Source organism: Dromiciops gliroides, chromosome X, assembly GCF_019393635.1.
Source record: "Dromiciops gliroides isolate mDroGli1 chromosome X, mDroGli1.pri, whole genome shotgun sequence".
NCBI lineage: Eukaryota > Metazoa > Chordata > Mammalia > Microbiotheria > Microbiotheriidae > Dromiciops > Dromiciops gliroides.
Genome location: NC_057867.1, coordinates 55,340,739 through 55,358,686, shown reverse-complemented (window position 1 = coordinate 55,358,686; position 17,948 = coordinate 55,340,739).

Below are 17,948 nucleotides of genomic sequence, written 5' to 3'. Positions count from 1 at the left end.
AACATGAAGTCCTAAGCCTTGTTAGGATATTTGTATTTATTTTGAATTGGATTTATTTTGAAATAAATAAATGAACATTTCAGCAACAGAAAGCTCTCCATTATTTAAGATCAGAGATAACAGAGTCACAGAACTTTAGAGCTAGAAGGAGTTTGAGAGGCTATTTAGTCTAACCCAAATCTGACCAAGAATCTCCTCTAAATCACAGGTGTGGATTGGATAAATCCCTAAGGTTCCTTCCAGCTTGCAATTCTATAATCCTATGATCAGCCATGTCACTGTATAGCCCAGGGCTCACGGGTACACTTACTATTACTTTCCTTGATGGGTGGTGGTATACAGTTTTTGATGACTATCCCATTGCTACAAACTGGGTTCCCATGTGGTCTTTATTGTATTTATTTTTTTCCTGCCACCTCCTTCAGCTCCTCACAGAGCCATTCTTTGGCATTCTGATATCCATTACTGCTTCTCCAGATGGAATCTCCAAAGTCTATGGCTTCACTGTCAGAGGATGCCCTGTGCTCTAGATCCTTTGTAACTGTTATAGCTTCCGCACTTAAGATGATAGTTGTTAATTACCCTTACAAGGAATGGGTGATCATTTCATACGTGTGGGGGCCAATTACATGACATCTTCCTGAAACTGCTACTGAAAACAATACAACTTTCTTAAACAGCCATATATGCTGATGCAGCTACATTAATGGATCGTTGCTACTTCTGTGACATTTCAGGACTCATGATGTGTCTTCTTCAACAACCTGATCAGGTAGATGGTGCAAGTATTTTAACTCCAATCGACAGATGATGAAACTGAGGCTGAGAGCTGAGACTAAATGCCCACAATTGTCTACTCATACCAATACAGGATCAGAGACAGGACTCAAAGTGAGGTATTATGATTCCAAATTCATTCCTCTTATCATTCTGCCTTTGTAAAGGAAAATTGTAAATGTATATGTGTGTGTGTGTGTGTGTGTATACACACACACATACATACATACACACATTTGGACAGATAAATTTAATTGATTATAGTATTAGATACAATCTGCAATGGAATTAATAGACTAAATTACACAATTTAATAGACTAAAAATCCTTTAAATCAAGAAAGAACCTTAGGCATCAGCTAACCTCATGTTACCCAGTCCAAACTGTACCATAGGCTAGTAAAATAGATAATTTTGTAATGTAAGCTGTATGACTTTTTAGCTTCACTTCAGTGGCCCTTACCAGCACAGGGATAGGAAAAGAACAGCTGGTAGAGAAGAAGCAGGAAGCAGGATGTGGGAGGGGCAGGCCAGAGGCTTAAGGAGCTGTCTAAATTCATAGCTTTTAAGAAGTAAGATCCAGCAGCACTGGGCAAACAGATCTTTTTCTCTTTGTTCTGTAGCTAGCAATTGTGTAGCATTTTAAGGTTTGCAAAGAACTTTACAAATGTTATCTCATTTGATCCTTACAACCCTGGGAGGTAGGTGCTATGATTATTCTCATTATACAGATGAGGAAACCAAGATAAGACATGAAGTGACTTGCCCACATCACACATCTAGGATCTGAGACAGAATCTGAACTGAAGTCTTCCTAACTCCCCACCCAACATTCTATCCGCTGCCTCATCATTTTTCAGGTAAGAAAACTGAGTAATTGTGCAAGGCCATATGATCATAGGATCCTTGATATAGAGCTAGAAAGGCTCCCAGAAGCCATCTAATCTAATCCCCTTATTTTATAGGGGAAGAAACTGAAGCTTAGGGAGCTGAAGTGATTTGCCCAAGGTCACACAGGTAGTGTTAAAACTGAAAAAGGAACTCAGGGCCTCCACCTGCAAAGCTAGCACTCTTGCACCCATACAATCAGTTCTGGGCAAAGACAGGAAGAGACCCCATTTCCTCAAGCACACATACCTGTGTCCAAGGATGAGGGACCCTGAAAACTAGACAGATGACATCTCGAGTACTTTATTCATTTATGAGTTCCTAACTTTAGAAACGACATCCAGAGGAAGGCTTAGAACCATACGTGACAAGGACAGTATGAATTAACCAAATATATTTAGCCTGGGGTAGAAAAGATTTGGTTGGGGGGACTGGAATGGCACATGATAGATATATTCAAGTAGGGAAGGATTAATATTTGTTGTAAGTTCAAAGAGGAAGATTTAGGAAAAACTTCTTAACACTTAGAACTATTCATAAGGGAAATGGACTGCCTTAGGAAGGAATAGGCCCCCTTCTGCCATGGAAGGTTAACAAGAACCTATGGACCAATCAGGTCTTTTGTAGAGGGAACTCCTGTTCAAGTACAGATTCAACTAGATTTAGGATCCAAAGGTCCTTTCTAATTCTGAAATTCTGCAATTCCAAGACTCTTGGTTCTCTATTCAGTACTCTCCCCATGACATCACTGTTTAGGATATAAGTATATTGGGACCTAGAGACAGAGAAGGGGGGGGAGGGGGAGGGGGGGGAGAGAAAGAGAGATGACAGATGATAAAACATTTACTAAGTGCTTATGATATACTAGGACCTGTGCTTAGTGCGGGAGATACAAATACAAACAAGCAAGATAATCCATACCCTCCAAGAGTTTGTAAGCTAATGGGGGAAGACAACACATAAAGAGGTAATGAAAAGGATGATGAGAGGGCTAAGTACTCTTGAGTGGCATGGTCTGCAGATGGCTTGGAAGTGAGATAAAGGCCTGGGTCTAGGCAAACTATGGTAAAAGCCCACCTAGTTAGTTGCAAGGGTAGAGTACTTTGTATATTTTCTATCAATCATCTAACACATGGGGAGGGCTTAAGAAATAAAAAAGAAATTTAAAACATCATAACCAGCACCAAAAGGCAAATAAGAACATTTCATTACTCTTTCCTGACATGAATCTGTCAAGAAATAATATAGAAAGCTCTGTCCAACCAAAGTAATTTCTACTGCGGTGTCTTTCTTTACAAGCAGAAAGATTTAGAAATATGTATAACCTCTAAACATTATCAGAAGGGACAGAACAACAAAATGAAAACAGGTTATTCAGTCCAACTGTAAAATTACAAATCTAATAATCAATGAGATATTGACCTTAAAATATTCTTAGGAATGAATCTCAAAGGCAAATGCAGCATTGCTAGGAACTGGACTGGATTCTTAGACCTGTCTCATGGCTTCTTTCATTTATTTATTACTTTCAAGCATTTCAAATCTATTGCTCCTATACAACAGACACTTGGTATGTGGCTGCTAAAGACAAATGAACCATATTCACAGCATCACAAAATCTCAAAGTTGGAAGCAACCTTGGAAGCCATCCCATCTAACCCCTACCCCATCACATCCCTGACAAGGAGTCGCTAAGCCTCTGCTTGAACCCATTCAATGAGGAGGAACCTATCACCTCCAAGGCAATCTATTCCATTCGGGGTTAGTTCTAGGAACTCCCTAGTAATTCTCCTAAGGTCAAATGGAACAAATCTAATGCAGCATCCATGTGACAGCTTCAAAATAATACTTCAAAATAAAAGTAAAAAAAACCACCATTCATTAAGGACCTATTATGTTAAAGGAAACAGACACAAATGAAAACCATTCATGTAAACTACACATGGGAAAGACTGCTATATCTGGAGTCAGAGGAACCAAACTCAAATCTTGGTTTTGCTACTACCTCGATGCATAGTGTTAAGCAAATTACTTAACCTCTCTGGGCCTCAGTTTCTTCATCTGTACAATGAGGGACTTGGGCTAAGAATTTTCTAAAGTCTCTTTCTGTTCTAAATCTATGATCCTTTAAGAAGCTTACATGCTATCAGGAGATAATACTCAAAAATAGTTGTCATATTCCTTTGAGTCTTCTTTTTTCCTGGATCCTCTAACTAATCCTTATATTGCATATGAATGAGGCCTTTCATTATCCTAATCAGACTTCCCTGGACACTTTCCAGATGACAGTGTCCTTCCTAAATTATGGCACCCATGGGGGCAGCTAAGTGGTACAGTGGATAGAGCACTGGCCCTGGATTCAGGAGGACCTGAATTCAAATCCATCCTCAGACACTTGACACTTACTAGCTGTGTGACCCTGGGCAAGTCACTTAACTCCCATTGCGCCCCCCCCAAAAAAAGAGTATGATGAGTTAAATATGGTACCCAGAAGTGACTACTGCATTACAGCAGATGTGGTCTGACCACAGCAGAGGCCAGTGGCACTATCACAGCCTCAACCTATATATTCTGCCTTTCTTAAGGCAGCCAGATATCATGTTGGCTTTTTTCTTTGCCATCACATTACTCTTTTATCTCCACTTTAGCTTGCAGGCCACCAAAATAAACTATCATCAAGTCACACCTCCCACATCTTTTAATTATAGCCATAGGGCAGCTAGGTGGCACAGTGGATAGAGCACTGGCCCTGGAGTCAGGTAGACCTGAGTTCAAATCTTACCTCAGAACTTACTTAGCTGTGTGACCCTGGGCAACTCATTTACTCCAATTACCTTAAATATATGGGGCTATCGCCAGTCATCCTAACTTTCCTCCAGAACCATCTGTGTCCAGTAGCGATTGATAGATAGATAGATAGATAGATAGATAGATAGATAGATAGATAGATAGATAGATAGATAGATAAACACACATATAACACAGATGGCTCTTGAGGGAAGTGTAACAATTGGAGTGACGCCACCTGCTGGAGACTTACTGTAGAAGAGTTCCGCCCATGAAGCAAAGGTCTTTGAGGGCAAGACCAGGAGTCCTTTCTTTGGCATCAGGAAGTGATGCTGGCTAGTGGAAGGAAGAAGGAAGAGACTGGCGCTCGTTCTTGCTCTCTTTCCTGGGGACTCTGGTGGAGAACGGAGCTAGAAATGTGCTCTCCCTTTAATAGATAGGAATCTAGGCCTTTTCTTCTCTCTTTACCAAATTCTTATTCTCCTTAATAAATGCTTAAAGGTCTACCTCTTGCTAAAGCTTATAATTTATTGGCGACCACTCATTAGATATTTTAGAAGAATAGCTAGAATTTTAGCCCTTAACAGAAGTAAGGTTGATTACCTTGCACAGCCCTCCCTCTCTTAAAAAATCCAATTCAGTGCAAGTCATGACATCACCCAAATGTCATGGTTCTCTTTGAGAATGAAGGACAAACATGATAATCTATAGCCATAATTTGGGCCATTAGCAGGTGAGCTAAAATGTCCAACATATTTCTGTAATTATTATGAGTTTGGTCTGAGGCAGTTAATTTATTCTAATAAAATGTATAAATTTAGATAAAACAGGAGAGGTCAAGTTGATTTATTATTTACTGATCATGAAGGGATTACTATTATACACAGAATAATAAATCACCATAATAATTAAGCTCCTTGAGGACAGGGAGCATGTAAGAGGTAATTACTAAATATGTGTTGATTGGTTGTTTTTTTATTAATAACAGAAGTATTAATAATAAGAATTCAGGTAAATTCATAAATTGCAAATCTATAACCTATAACTGATTGCTTACCACCTCAGAGAGGGGAGAGAGGGAGGGAAGGAGGGATAAAATTTGGAACTCAAAACTTTAAATACAAAATGTTTATTTTTTTTAAAGTGTCACTTTTACAGCCAATGTTTCTGATAAAGGCCTCATTTCTGAAATATATAGGGAACTAAATCAAATTTATAAGAATGCAAGTCATTCCCCAATTGAGAAATGGTCAAAGGATATGAACAGGCAGTTTTCAGATGAAGAAATCAAAGCTATCTATTGTCATATGAAAAAATGCTCTAAATCATTGCTAATTAGAGAAATGCAAATTAAAACAACTCTGAGCTACCACCTCACACGTATCAGATTGGCTAACATGACAACAAAGGAAAATAATAAATGTTGGAGAAGCTGTGGAAAAATTGGAACACTAATGCATTGTTGGTAGAGTTGTTGAACTGATCCATTCATACTGGAGAGTAATTTGGAACTATGCCCAAAGGGACTGTGCATATCCTTTGACACAGTAATACCACTACTGGGTCTGTATCCCCAAAAAATCATAAAAAAGGGAAAAGGACCCACATGTACAAAAATATTTAAAGCAGCTTTCTTTGTGGTGGCAAAGAATTGGAAATTGAGGAATGCCCATCAGTTGGGGAATGGCTGAACAAGTTATGGTATATGAATGTAATGGAATACTATTGTGCTGTAAGAAATGATGAGCAGCCAGATTTTTTAAAAAACCTGGAAAGACTTAAGTGGACTGATGCTGAGTGAAGTAAGCAGAACCAGGAGAACATTGTACAGTTAACAGCAACATTGTGTGATGATCAACTGTGATAGACTTGGCTCTTCTCAGCAGTGCAGTGATCCAAGACAATTCCAAAGAACTCATGATGGAAAATGTTCTCCATATCCAGAAAAAAGAACTGTGGATTCTGAATGCAGATTGAAGCATACTGTTTCTACTTTTTTGTTTTTGTTTTTTTCTTTTCTGAGGTTTTTCCCTTGTGTTTTGTTTTGTTTTGGGCGGGGCAATGAAGGTTAAGTGACTTGCCTAGGGTCATATAGCTAGTAAGTGTCAAGTGTCTGAGGCTGGATTTGAACTCAGGTCCTCCTGAATCCAGGACCAGTGCTTTATCCATTGCACCACCTAGCTGTCCTTAGGAGCAATGAGGGTTAAGTGACTTGCCCAGGGTCACACAGCTAGTAAGTGTCAAGTGTCTAAGGCCGAATTTGAACTCAGATTCTCTTGAATCCAGGGCCAGTGCTTTATCCACTGCACCATCTAGCTGCCCCTTCCCTTGTGTTCTGATCCTTCTTTCACAACATGACTAGTGCAGAAATATGTTTAATGTGATTGTACATTTATAACCTATATCAGATTCCTTTCTGTCTTGGGGAGGGGGGAAGGAAGGGAGGGAGGAAGAAAAAATTGGAACTAAAAATCTTATGAAAACAAATGTTGAAAACTATCTTTACTTGTAACTAGAAAATAATAAAATTCTTTTATGATTTAAAAAGAAAAAAGAAATGTGTCATATAGTCTCTTCTGTCCCTCCCTCCACCTTTTAGTGCTTGGGTGGGAAATTTCAGTGCAGAACACAGAAGCCATCAAAAATCAATATAATCTATAAAAAGAATGCAGGTAAATGTAATCTTATATTCCCTCATATTAGTGTTTAAATTTTACATGTGTACATATATCTCATCCCCCAAAGAGATTACAAGCTTATTAAGGGCAGAGGTCATGACATATTTATTTTTCTCTTTAACACCTAACATAAGGTAATAATAATAATAATAATAACAATAATAATAATAATAATAACAACAACAACAATATTTTACTATTTTTTGGTGAGGCAATTGGGGTTAAGTGACTTGCTCAGGGTCACACAGCTAGTAAGTGTTAAGTATCTGAGGCTAGATTTGAACTCAGGTCCTCCTGACTCCAGGGCTGGTGTTCTATCCACTGCACCACCTAGCTGCCCCACAATAGTTTACTTTTATAAAAGACTGAACAGTTTAATATGCATTATTTCATTTTAAATTCATGGCAATCTTATGATCTAGGTAGTAGGTACTTGGTAGCACCAGAGTATCACAAAAGTCATCTGTTCCTACACCTACCAGAAGCAGCAGTCAACATCCCCAACAAGGAAATTCAACTTCTACTTGATTCTGTCAAGGACTGGAAATTTACTGCCTCTTGAAGGAATCCATTCCATTCTTGGACAGTTTGAACTTTTTAGAAATATTTCCTTCTATATTTCTATAGAAATATTTCTAACTATAATTTCTATACATTGGACCTAATTTGTTAAAATGAACAAGTGAACAAACAAACAAATGAATGAATGAATAAAAATACTAAATAAAATCTGATTGCCATAGACATTTAACTATGACACATATACAAATTATTTTAAAAACTACAGTTCTTCCCAATTCATTTCTGTGATGCAAGGGAAAAGAAAAGCAGAATTATTATTAAAAAGGAGGCTTTCCAGAAATTAGGGTTGTTGAAAACAATAATTTGATAAACACTGCAATGCAGTATAAACTGGATGTGTTTTCTTAAAGTCAAACTGACATTTAAGGATATGAGAGTTAATCAAAGGTGAAAGTAGTGACAAGATGAGATGCTTCCAACCTTTGTGATGAGTATAAAGTTAGCAACCAATCTATAATTAAAAGTCAAATCAATGGATAAAACAAGTTTTCTTAAACAGTGGTGCAGGTAACCCTGTATCAGAAGTAAGTTGTTTGTGACTCAGGGACCAAAATCCATTTATAAAATTGATAAAACTAAGATAGTAAAGGCAGAATACACACACACACACACACACACACACACACTATACAGAACTCCAAAAAGATAGCACTTTATTTACAGCTCAGTCATAGTAGAAGAAAACCTAATGCCAAAGAAATGAGCTGATTTGTAGCCATGTCAGCCATATTAGCTATAAATATTACAAGTGTGTGTATATGTAAAAGCAGCTTTTTTTTCTCTTCTGTTTTGTTGGGAAAACACTGATCACTGAAATATACCATCTCTTTGTGTGTGATTTAGCAAGTATTCATTCCTATATGTTTACTTCCTGATTTTTTAAAATTGAGGCTTCCCCATTCCTTCCCTCCTGTATTCAATAATCTTCAAGAAATAGTTGAAGAAATTTAGCTTAATTGAATTGTTTATAAGCAGATCGTTTAGACAGCTGAAAGGGAAACTAATTAGAGCATATAAAATCACAAAGAGTTTGGAGGGGGAAGTATGGACAGGCTCATCATATCATTAATATTAGAGATCAGAGACTCAGAGATGCAGAGAAGGCCAGAGCTTGAAAGCACCTTAGACACCATCAATTTCAACAAGATTTTACAGGTGAGAAAACTGAGGCCCAGAAAGGTCATTTTTTTTGCCCAAGGTCACACAGCTCCCAACTGACAGAACCAATACTGAAATGCAGGCTTTCACAACTCCAAGGCTCTTTCCACTATACCAGTGGATCATTCCTAGAGTTGGTGTTTTAATGAAATTAAATGGTTCATCTAAATATTAGCAACCTTCTTTGTTGGTTTTATTAGTATAGGTGCTCCCTCCACTGATAAACATCAGAATTCTTCCAGCCATCTGGCTCTATGCAATTCTGTTCTGTGACTTTCTCTAAATCATCCACACCTTAGAGGGCTTCCACTGGTTCTTTTAATATATTAGAGGTTTATTATTGTTGCTGTTATTCAGTCATTTCAGTCATGTCCTACTCTTTGTGATCCCATTTGGGGTTTTCTTTGCAAAAATACTAGAGTGGTTTGCTATTTCCTTCTCCAACTCATTTCACAGATGAGGAAACTGAGACAAATGGAATTAAGTTACTTATTCAGGGTCACATAGCTAGTAAATGTCTAAGTTCAGATTTGAACTCAGGTCTTACTGACTCCAGGCCCAGTGCTTTATCTACTATGCCATCTAGGTGGGGGGTGGTGGTGAGAGATATGCTATTGCTTCCCAGAAAATTGCAAATATAAAAAATTCAGAGAAACATGAGAAGACTTGTATGAACCAATACAGAGAGAAGAAAACAGAACCAGGAAAACAATATACACAATGACTACAATGATATAAATGAAATCAAGGCTCAAAAGCAGTAAAATTCAGCTTTCATGATTGCAATAACTACTCAGTGCTAGAGAATCAATGTTAAAACACACCTCCTCTTTGTAGCTAGGTGGGTGGGGAATAGTAAGTGAGGAGGACTATAGGAATAGAATGTCACAAATGCTGACAGTCATTTTTTCAATCAGTTTTGTTGAACTGCTTCTCTTTGCTATGAGTGTTCACTGGAGATGGGGCATTTTCAGATATGATTATGGGATGAAAAACAAAAGGCATCAATAAAACTTTTTAAAATGTGTTGGGGATACCCATATAGAATTGGGGCTACCTAGCTTTAATTCTTGCCACTTGATCAGCTCAACTCCATTTTGAGCCAGACAGCTTCTCAAATGCAATTTTAAAAAGGATTAATAATGTCTAAGTCTGAAGCTTTGGTATAATCTACAAGTCTTTGGATATTCATTCTTCTTTAACCATTTTGCCCATGTATGTCTTTCATCTTCCCCCCACTTTGCATTGAAATCACCAAATATTAGAGAGTATATTGATCTACTATGGATGGTAGTATTAAGTTTTTTACAGGTTAACTTTACCACTTGATTGCTATAATTGCTTATGATTAAGTTGTTCTTCAACAACTAATGTTGACACATAAGCTACAGTTTTATTTTCATGATGGTCTTTTTGCAAATATCTATCATTTAACTTCAACTTCCTTATTTCTTTCAATTTTGTTTACAATAGCAAAAATGCTAGGAGTGATAAGAGTCAGCTTCTTTATCAATATGGTAACTCGGTCATTGGACAGGACAATTAGAGTATCAATTAAATTAAAGTTTGTTGATTATTTGAAAACTTATTCTTAGCACCCTCTGCCTCCTTTCCCACCACTGTACCACCATCACTGCAGAAGCAGAACAGTTTTGAATAGAACCAAGGGATTTTTTTTGTTTTTCTTTGTTGCCTGATTTGCAGTGTCCAAAAAAAAAGAAATAACACCAAGTGGTCAACCTACTAGTGGTCCTCAGAAATCAGATTCAGTCTGAAATCAAAAGCCAATAGCACAGAATCCTATACAATAATTTCCAAAGTCTGAGTCCAACATTTTTTCATCATAAAAGGTAATATATATGTGTGTGTGTGTGTATATATATATATATATATATATATATCCCATATAGAAACTTAACAAAGATGTCAAAAAAAGGTCAACCTTAAGCAGATCATATTTTGCAAGAGAAGAAGGTTTTCCATTCAATTACAGTCTTCTTTTTCAAAGTTTTAGTATAGCAGAAATTTTATTTGGAAATGTTTGGTATGAGTTTGGATTTCTTCATAGTTGAGACTATGTGGACACAGTATAGTCTGACTCATAATCAGAAACAAAAGTCAACAGATGCCAGAGTCCCATAATTCCTCAGATCATAAAACAAATGCCTTGTGAAGACCAAGGCCTCAGCCTGATGATAAGTTCTCCACAGTGGTTTAGATAACTAATTCAAGGTAGGCATTTGAAAGAGCAAGTATATCATGCAGGGAGTACCTTCGCCAAGGAACATAATCAACAGGCCCCTACAAAAGCTTCCATTGATTACAGGAAAAAGGAAATGAGATTTATTTAGGGTGTCACTTCATATGGAGTTATTTGACCAATGACAAACATAGAGAGGTCTAAACTAACTAGGATGGGGTTACCAGGAATTTGCCTCTAAGGTGCCAGATGTTCAAATTACCATGGCAAGGTGGGGGCAGGTAGGTGGCACAGCAGATGGAGCACTGGCCCTGAAGCTGGGAGTACCTGAGTTCAAATCTCACCTCAGACACTTACTAGCTGTGTGACCCTGGGCAAGTCACTTAACCCTAATTGCTTTAAACATCCGGAACCATCTCCAGTCATCATGATCTATACTTTGCCACTGGACCCAGATGGTTCTGGAGGAGAGAGTGTGGTTGGTGACCTTGCACAGCCCTCCCTCACTTAAATCCAATTCACTGCAAGTCATGACATCACCCCAATGTCATGGTCCTCTTTGGAAATTAAGGATAAACAAACCATGGCAAGGTATTCACAGATTTTTGTTGTTGTTCTGATCCTGTCCTATATTAATGGCCCGTTACTTTTCTGCATGACTTGTTTCATGTCTAACTTGTCTGTCATTAGAAGGAAAACTTGCCTACATCTATATTTGGGGTGTAAGTTGCAAAGTGGTGAGATCAAATTTGATGTCAGGAAAAACTTTTAACTCGATTTACCCAGAAATGGAATGAGCTGCCTTAGGAGATTGTGGCTCCCCCTCATTGAGGGTCCTCAAGCAGCTTAAGCTGGATGATTGTTCATTAAGTATGTTGTGGTAGGATATGGATTGGACTATTGGATTATAGGCCTGCTGAGATTCTTTCCAACTATAAATTCTGTGATTCTGTGATCCATTCCCAAGAAGATAAGAAACATTTTAAAATTTAGAGTTGTAAGGCATCTTAGGAGGTTAGCAGAGGCAGGGGCAGCTAGGTGGCAAAGTGGATAGAGCATGGGCCCTGGATTCAGGAGGACCTGAGTTCAAATCTGGCCTCAGACACTTGACACTAGTTGTGTGACCCTGGGCAAGTCACTTAACCCCAATTGCCTCACACACACAAAAAAAAGGTCAGCGGAATCTCCCACCCAATAAGGAAATCTTCTTTATAGCATCTCTGACAGTTATCCAGCATCTGTTGAAGTACTTCTAGTGGCAGCGAACTACCTTATGAGGGACCCCCCACCCACCCATGTGTAGTTTCCATAATGGTGGGATGAAAGAAAACAGGTAGATTCTTTCTTCTGTTTATTATGATTGCTTTAATTCACTTTGGATATCAGAGAGTGATCATAAAATTATTTTTCAACAAGATTCATTATTAATCCAGAGTCATTTATATCCCACAATTAAGAAATGGCTAGCTGGCTCCAAATAGAAACTATATTTTATGAGAAAACTGCATTCACAAAAATGTCAAAATAAAAGTCAAATCCCAGCTGGGCCACTGAGTATAGAAAAGCAGCAAAGAGGATGGAAAGAGCATGAGTAAATCCAATACCATGTATTTACATATGTATTAAATTCAGCTAAACTTGGCCAAGTTACATAACTATAATTACCAGGATAATTATACCTCAGAAGCAACTAGTTCTCCATTGATTACCTCTACTCTCTCTATTTTCTAATCGTATCATATTCTATTTTAAAAATTTTTTTCATTGGTTATAATGCTTTGGTTTATTATTTTCTTTTAAATATTAGTGAAAATGCTTTGCATTCTTCATTTAAGAAAATAAATACATCATAAATGGCATTAAGTTGGGGCAGCTAGGTGGCCCAGTGGATAAAGCACTGGCCTTGGATTCAGGAGGACCTGAGTTCAAATCCGGCCTCAGACACTTGACACTTACTGACTGTGTGACCTTGGGCAAGTCACTTAACCCCAATTGCCTCACCCCCAAAAAATGGCATCTAGATTTTCCCACTAAAGAGTTCTCTTGGATAGTAATGCACATTATTACCTTTTATTAGCACAGAGGAACTAAGAATGGGGCAGTATAGCCCATAGACTAGAGGTGAATATAGGAGATCAAGTCAAGAAGTTATAATTTGGATGGCCTTAAATGTTAATTTCATTTCTTGTCATGACATGTCCTATTTTTAAATTATGAATAAATAAATATTTAAACCAAATCTGATTCTTGAAAACCCAATTGTTTAAAATAATCTCTTCTCAAGGATATACCTGATTTTTAATGTCATCTCTTCAGTGGTCCTATTTGAGAGTAATAAGTGGTGACAGCCATAGCTGTTTTATAGTATTTCACTGAGATAACAGAGTTAAGCCCTGGATCTTCCTAATTTACTGTGAATTCTATTTATAGGATACATACAGGCATCTTGCTTTAAGGGAAACAGGAATATAAAAGGCCAAACTTAAGAAACCAATAAATTATCTTTGGCTTGCAGTGTTCTCATTACATGAAGATTCTTGCCTTTGCAAAAGGATTCCCCATAGAATTAGTTTATGTGGGGGATTCCTCATGTGCATTTGCAAGTGGCTTTACAGGTTATTCACTACTAGATAGAAGGGCTTAGAGACTAAGAAAATGTTGCCAGTGTTAAAAGCTACTGTCCATTAAAGATCACTCAGAAATGAGGAGAAAGCATCTTTGAAATGATCATATTTGTCAAGGAGAAAATGAGAATTGGATTTGCACAATTTAGATTTAGCACTTTTCAGAACCATGTCTATTTCCATAAAGTACTGTAAGAAAAAGCACCACTCAAGTTGCAAACTTCACAGATTCTTATTATGACCAAGTATCATGGTTCTAAGTAATGACCAGAAACTGAAGGCTCGATGGATGGCCCATATGGAAGTAACTGGCATTTAAAAATAATAACAGCTGAAATTAATACAGGGTCTTAAGGTTTATAAAGCTCTTCACACACATTATCTCCTTTATGATCTGCGTTATTTATTCAACATCACATAGTTTGGAGAAATGAAACCTGTTAGCTGGAATGGGGTTAGGGAGATGGCCAGGGAAGTTAACATTTAGATGATCTTAAGTAGCAATTTAATTTCCTGCCATCTGAAAAAAACACAATTCAGATAGTAGCATTAGGAATCAGAGTCCCTAGTGAGAAATTCCTGGCTCTCCTCCTTACTACCTGAGTGACTTTGGGCAAATCCCCTTCCCTCTCTGAGGCTCAAAATGTAAAATCTCCTCTGTAAAATGAAAGGTCCATTCCAACTTGATATCAATGATCCTACAATGAATTTGTCTCTTGGATCACTGACAGTCTAGCTATTTCCAGCATCTTAATGATGATGCAGGATTTACTTTTTGACAATCCAATCACCTGCTCAATGCTTTTCAAATAGACATGGGTCATTTGTTATTCTAAAACATTGCTAGTTACTAGAACACAGCCTTAGAATCTTAGAAATATGTAACCTTTTCTCTCCTCCAATGCATACCCCAAAAGGAAAGGCTGAAAAAAATGAGCATATTTAGCCTAGAAAAGAGGAGACTTGGTGGGAGGAACGGTATGGTAGCTGTCCTTAAGTATCTGAAGAGTTGTAAGGTGGAAGAGAGCGTCACAGATCAAACTTATTTTGTTTGACCCCAAAAGGTAGAACTAGAACAAAGGGTGGAAGTTTCAAGAAGGTAAATCTGGCCTTTGTGAAAGAAAAAACTTCCCACCAATCAGAACTGTAGAAATGGCTATTTCATGAGGAAGTGGGAGAAATTGAATTTTCAGAATTTCAAAGTTTTCAGGTTTTCTTTCAATTTTCTCCTCTCTAGAGGAGACTGGCTGACCATTTGATAGGAATGCTGTCAAGACAATTCGTGTTGAGGGATGAGTTGGACTGGATGGGCTCTGAGGTCCCTTCCAACTCTGAAATGCTGTGTATTGGTCATTTTCTATCAGGAAATCTAAATATTCATCCCTAAACATAGCATATTCAAGTCACAAATAATCAAGAAGCCACAAATGAAACTGAAAACATTGTTCCCTGTACATGATTTTTTGTTTGTCCTTCATTCTCGAAGAGGCCCATGACATCGGGAGCTGATGTCATGACTTGTAGTGAATTGGGTTTAAGTGAGGACAGGCTGTGCAAAGTCATCAGCCTTATTCTCTCCTCCAGAGCCAGATGAGTCCAGTGGCAAGATATACATCAGGACAACTGGAGATGGCCCCAGAAGTAGTGGGGCACCTTAGCCTTTTCTTTCCCAGGTCTCAGTTTGAAACATAACTGAATAGTGAAGGCTCTGTGATTCTATCACCTAGGGAACACCCTCCACTCAAGGTGCCATCTGTGCCTCAGTAGATGTGAGCCTGTGAGTTCCCAGTTCTCAGAGAGTTTTAGTGACTATTCAGGGCCACACAGCTAACATGTGTAGGAGGTAAGAGTGGGACTCAGGTTTTCCTGAGGCCAAGACCATCATTCCACCCATTATACTCTGTTGCCCCCTCTTCTATATATAGTGTGTCCAGGAAAGGGGTTGCAGAATGGAACTTAACAGGACTTCTTGCTACAGAGATAGTATATATCTATATTACTTCTTTTCAGAAGAGCAATTTTCTCCCTACCCATAAATCTATGGGGGAGAAATATGACTCGTCACAAAAATACATTGCCATGGCAGATTCTCAATCACTGTGGTGACTAGTGCTCTTTATGTTTATGATGGCACTGCTCAGAAAATGTGGTTTGTAAAATAAGCAGGAGCTTTGCAGGTACTCTATCATGATAAGTGTATTTGTCATAATGTGTGTGATAATGTCCCTCCTCAGAAGCCTGGAGATACACTGTTCTTCATTGACCCTGGAGCCCATGAAAATGGACCAAAGCCAGCTAGCTATCCAATTCACAAAGATGCCCATGTAACCAACCCCCCCACACACACACTGATCACTGTTTTTGTTACCATGGGTCTATAGTGAAAGCCAAGCACCATTTTCTAAAGAATCCTACCTTCTCCCCAACAGAATATCAGCTTGGATGTACAGAGATGCCCTGTAGGAATGCACACATGGACTATCACTTGGCTTTCCTGAAGAAGGACAGTGCTTCAATTTCTGTGAAAATGTTGCACGAGCTATTTTACTATAGTCATTTTGAGCATGTCCTGAAATCTTAGCATATTAACAATCTCTTAATGTCAACCTATGCAGTCTACCTACATATGGAATTCAAAAATGACTCTTGGATAAATCTTCCTGAAAATTTTGCAGTTGACCAGCTCATCCCAACCCTCTTTGGAATATTAGATTGCCGAATTGAAATGCCCTGGGGATTCACTTCTAGTAAAGTAGCTAGCTAAAGAGGCACTATTTAGCTGAGGCTACATGACCTACAACAATCTCCATTTTTTGCCTGACATTCAAGGTACTAGCTGTGGAAGAAGCCTGATTTTTCTTTCTTTTTTCTTTTTATCTTTTTGCGGGGCAATGAGGGTTAAGTGGCTTGACCTGGGTCACAAAGCTAGTAAGTGTCAAGTGTCTGAGTCCAGATTTGAACTCAGGTTCAAATCTGAATCCAGGGCCAGTGCTTTATACACTGTGCCACTTAGCTACCCCAAAGCCTGATTTTTCAATGGTGGGATCAGGCTCCTCAATTCTTTCATTCATTGGCCCTTTACTCCCTAAAGTCTAGTGCCTTCCCTCTGGTGATTATTTTTAATTGACCCTATATACAGCTTGTTTGTACATAATTGTTTGCATGTTGTCTCCCCATTAGATTATGAGCTTCTTGAGGACAGGTATTATCTTTTACCTTTCTTTTTATTTCTAGTGCTTAACACAGTGTCTCACACATAGTAGTTGTCTAATTAATGTTTATTGATTGATTACCTGAGGAAAATTGCTAATTAAAATAATGTTGCTTCTGCCTCTAGTCTATGGTTTGTCCAAAGAAAGATAATTTTTTTTAAGGCACCCAGTGTGCAAACATGAATCAGGTATGGAACAGGTAGTTTATTAGGACAAGGAAAAGATAATGCTAAGCACTAAAGAATTAAGAATGATTAGAACAGAATCCAACAACTCATCCCAACTAGCACAGTCATTTGTAAATACAATCATTCATGCCTTGTTGGGACAAATAGATTTGCAAGGCTACTAATTAACTAATTCACATTTCACCTCTAGGGTGTGATCAAATGCTAAGTTATTCAAGCATGATCATCCTTTCTGGTGGGCTCTGGCTCTCTGATGCCAGCTCATTCGCTGGTGCTAGCTCACTCCTGCTGTTGATGTCACTGTATGTACAATCAACCATTCTGATGAACATTTACAGCCATTGTCTTGCTGACCTCATAGAAGTTTCTGTCATTCACAAAGTCCATACTAGAGGAAAGGAAACACAAAAAGGTAACGTAAGGCAGCCATGGGCTTCTGGTACTAGCTTGCCCAGTTGCATCCACTTGGAGGTGAAGGTGAGGCAGTGGGTGTGAAACCAGCATCAAAGAGGGTCCTGGCTCCACTCTTATGTTAGTGTAAAGAATTCAGACCCTTCCTTCACTTGCCATGAAGGGTCACACCTTGTCTTCTCAAGAGCTGCCTCCAAGAAAGCTCTAGCTAAAAGCTGCCTCTCCTCCCAGGTGTGGCAGTCTGTGTCATCATCTTTTCTGTCTCAGCAACCAATCACGATCAACTCAATCCAGCAATGAGTTATATATAACTGGAAGCAAGCAGATGATATCTGTGCATACTCTAGGGGGAGTAGGTAGGGAATTGTTGAGACGACATTCCACTTAGAAGCAGAACATTAAGTGATGAGTTCTTTTAGTATTTGGTAATACATATACCTCCTG